Source organism: Toxotes jaculatrix, chromosome 10, assembly GCF_017976425.1.
Source record: "Toxotes jaculatrix isolate fToxJac2 chromosome 10, fToxJac2.pri, whole genome shotgun sequence".
Classification (NCBI taxonomy): Eukaryota; Metazoa; Chordata; class Actinopteri; family Toxotidae; genus Toxotes; species Toxotes jaculatrix.
Window position 1 is genome coordinate 23,211,181 of NC_054403.1, and position 3,947 is coordinate 23,215,127.

Genomic DNA, 3,947 nt, shown 5'->3' on the forward strand with positions numbered 1-3,947 from the left:
TGGCCTCAACTGCTGCAGTTCCTCAACAGAACTCGGGACAACAGCCATAAATCAGTCTAGCTGGACAGATAAACGGGTCCTTCTGGGCACCATGTGGACTCAGATGCATGTGTTTGCAGGCTGCGTTTAGCCTCATCCATACCGTAGCAAAATCAGATCGTTTCTCTCACTGGCTCATGCCAAGCACTGAGACAAGTCACCATGTTGCGTAGCCGAGACACAATAAAGGGGGGAAATTAACCCAGCTCATGTTCTGTTTAATGAACAGCACTTCCCAAAGCTCTTCAAATTCTTCTGCTGCAAAAAAAACTAAATCAAATCACAAATTACAAGTTGCATGGCCATGTAATGGTTGTCAAGCAACCGCTCATCTCTCCTTATGCAGAAAATACAATCCTAAAAGTTGCGCCTTCTGCAGGCACATGTCTGACCCAAAGGGCTTTGAGCCCCTGTACCAAACACAAGGCCTCTTTCAAATTCATTCAGAGGCTTTGATGAAGTTTCTCAACCTGCACCTAAGGCTGAAGCCACAGATTTGGTACACTTTAGCAAGTGTGAGTGTAAGCGGCACTTGAATTATTAGTGGATTGAGCGGGCTATTTCTTTAGGTGATTTACACCTCATGTAAGGTTTCAGGCTTTTGCATAGCACTTCATGTGCAGATAAATTCACTTTTGGGAGCAAAGCCATCACACCCCGTCAGCTCTTGGTCAGAGGTCTTGAGAAGGACACAGAGGTGAAAGGCGATGGACACTGAGGAAAAGATTATGTTCTTATTGTAATCACTAATTAAAAGAACAAAACAAAAAAACCGACTCAGTTTAATAACCCACACAAAGCAGGAACTACATTTTTTAATTTTCTTTCCTGCACTTTTTTTTTCTATCATGACATTTAAAAAGACCTAAGACCTGCAGAAATCTTAGCAAGCACAAAATTATAACAAATGATATTTCCTACAGCACAGTGGGCAACTTTTACAAACTGCATCTTTTCGGATGTTGATCTTGAGGTTATGATGATTTTGCCAAAACTGAGGCCGTTCAGAAACGCATACATCTTGCTCAACACTTGCGCTCATTAAAGCGGTAATTCATCTTGAAAAAAATCCACAGGGTAGGAATCAAAGTGTGATCTAATTCATTTTATCAAGATAGCCCACTGACGGGAAAATGGGAGCCCGGCTCCACAACTTGCCAGGGGACTCGGAATATTGCAACAGAGCGTACAGACCAAATTAGACACCATTATTGAACAAGCGCCGCCGATTCTGCCATTTATTTAAATTACGTGCGGTTGACATCCATTTAGAGCCAAGGCAAAATGATAGAACACTAACCGTACACTGACCTGCATGGAGCCTCAGGGAGCCTGTCTGAGGCAGCGGCACATAAACTTCGAGCTGCGCGCTTTAGTCCAAACTTGCGGGGAGCAGTGGGCAGAGTGCGCCGCGGTGTCTCTCTCACGATAGCCGCGTGTGCGATCTGACACAGTTGTGATTCTTCGCAGGTGTCTCTCTCTCTCAGTTGTCCACACAAACCTCTTTGGCGTTGGTTGCGCGTTGAGACCGTCCCGGTTCACGGTTCGGAATTGTGGAGTGTGGCGAGTACGTTCGTGTGGTGGTGCCAGGAGCACGGAGCTTCAGCTGCCAGCTCCGTGTGATACGCTGTCTCTGCTAAAGAAATCTTCCCAGTCCACCCCGTGTCTCGGCTCCGGCAATACTTCCAACAATACAGTTGTCCCCTTTCAGGAGGTAACACAGTTATATGCTTCCTGTCGCCGGGCAGCAGTGCAGGATGTTTAAGAAAAAGACAGAAAAACTCACTCGGTATGGATGCGGAGGCTCGCCAGCCGCTCAGCTGCTCTTTTGTCCGATATGCACTTGTCAGCTGATAAACTGCGCATCCCGTCGCTTCCCTCAGCGTCGCCTCTGGTCTGCCTATCAGCACCAGTGTAGTGTTGTAGGCCGTAAATAAAAAAGGAGGGTCAACTATGACCTCCAGCCGGTGGGTAACATGCAAACAGCTGCATGTGTGAACAAAATTGGATCCATTATTAGAAAGATAGATAGATAGATAGATAGATAGATAGATAGATAGATAGATAGATAGATAGATAGATAGATAGATAAATAATTAAATAAACAAACAAACACTCTATTTAACTCACAAGCAGGACAGTGTCTAACTTAGACTTGCAGTTTGAGACCACCCACTAAATAAAGTCTTAAAGTTTTTAGTCAATTACAAGATAGAAAACTATCTCAATAAATTCAACAGGAAACAGAGCAGAGGTGGATTCAATGTGAGCCACAGCATCCTCTCAGCCTACCTGCCTGTTTTCCTCAGCGTGCTCTCTCCTCTCCTCTTTTGTATTGAGAAGCTCGTTATTAAAGCTCACCTATGGTCGCGCGCGCGCGTGCTGCCATATAATTGGCGCACTCTCAAATCTCCAATTTCTCACCTTCAGACTGACAAAAGGAAGGAAAATGGAAAGGCAGACTGATGTAAATAAATGTGTTATTTCTCACAGAACACTAGCAGCTAAGGGTTATTCAAGCTGTTAATTAAACTGTTTGATAAACAAAAAGGCCTAAACGACTTGGTGTTCAAATGAAAATGCTGCCTCTAGACTGGCAGCTGAATAAAGCTTGATTCATATTGTTTTGCTTCATCCACCATCTGGGCTGGAATTGATCAACTGCAGCAGGGGTATGCAATAAATATGCCCAGTTTAAGTTCTATCAACCCAGACCCTTAAGAAATGTTATTCTAATGCATGTCATGTTAAGATTTTGTCCCCATGTCTTTCACATTAACATACAACAGCGGGCTTTGAGGGGTTTGGTTGGCCTTTAGCTGACGGAATTGAAGTTCTTCAGAATTTTTTAAGTGTGAAAACTTCATCTTGATGAGCTCCAGTTACAGAGATAAGTACATTTGCCTCCCGGCCATTTTCCGTCCCGGTCTTAAACCAAAACCACATTTACTTTGAATTAGCTTTGTGATTGAAGAAAGCATATGAGACCCTATCTGATAGGCTTCAAATGATAGCATTTAGAGGATAGACCACGGAAAGCAGAGTTTCATTAATTACAAAAGCAACAGCCCACTAATCCCACTAGAAAGGCGTTTTGAGGCCGAGCCGTTTTGGTTCTGAGGGAGAGAGAAGAGAGAAAGACTAACAATACCAATGGTAGATCACAGACCTTCAAGCTATGGTCTGCAGGCCCCATGGCTCGATAGGGGGCCAACTACTGCAGCTCTGACTGGGCAATTTTTTTTAATCCCCTTCCTGAATTTACCCCACGTCCGACCACATGCAGTGATGAAGTTATCACTGAGGACAGCTTTTCTCCAAGCAAAATCAGCCCTGGCCTTCGACGCTTGATTCTTTTATTATACCCGGAGCACATCAAAAACTTGCCTCCATCAAATGGCATTATCTGCATGAAAGGCAACTGCCCAACAATCTATCTCCAACTCTGCCATTCAATGTTCAGTCAAGGGCATGCAAAAACAGAGGAAAGAAATAAAGGACATAAAAAAGGAGATGAATTCTTGTAAGGGCTGCTGAAACCAGTACTCCTCCTGCTTCCACCCCTCCTTCTTCCCTCTACTTTAAGTCAAACTACTTTTTTCCCTCGTCTGTAATATTCTTGGGGGCTTTTCAGAGACCGTACATGGAAGTTAGTTACTAAGCAACATATTCTAACATGAAGGTTCTTTTAAGTTTGGTACGCAAGGGCTTAATGATAGATTAACATTCCTTCACTTTCTTGAACCAAAGAAAATAGCTCTTTCTTTTTTTTTAAAAAATGTTACTACAACTCGCCTTTAGTTTTCATCCTTGATACAGATTTCCTTTTCTGTAAAACCTTCAGCAAGGCTTTAGTTTCTCCCAGACACACTCAGTTCTTGTCCGTGCAGTCAACTGTGCCCTCTATT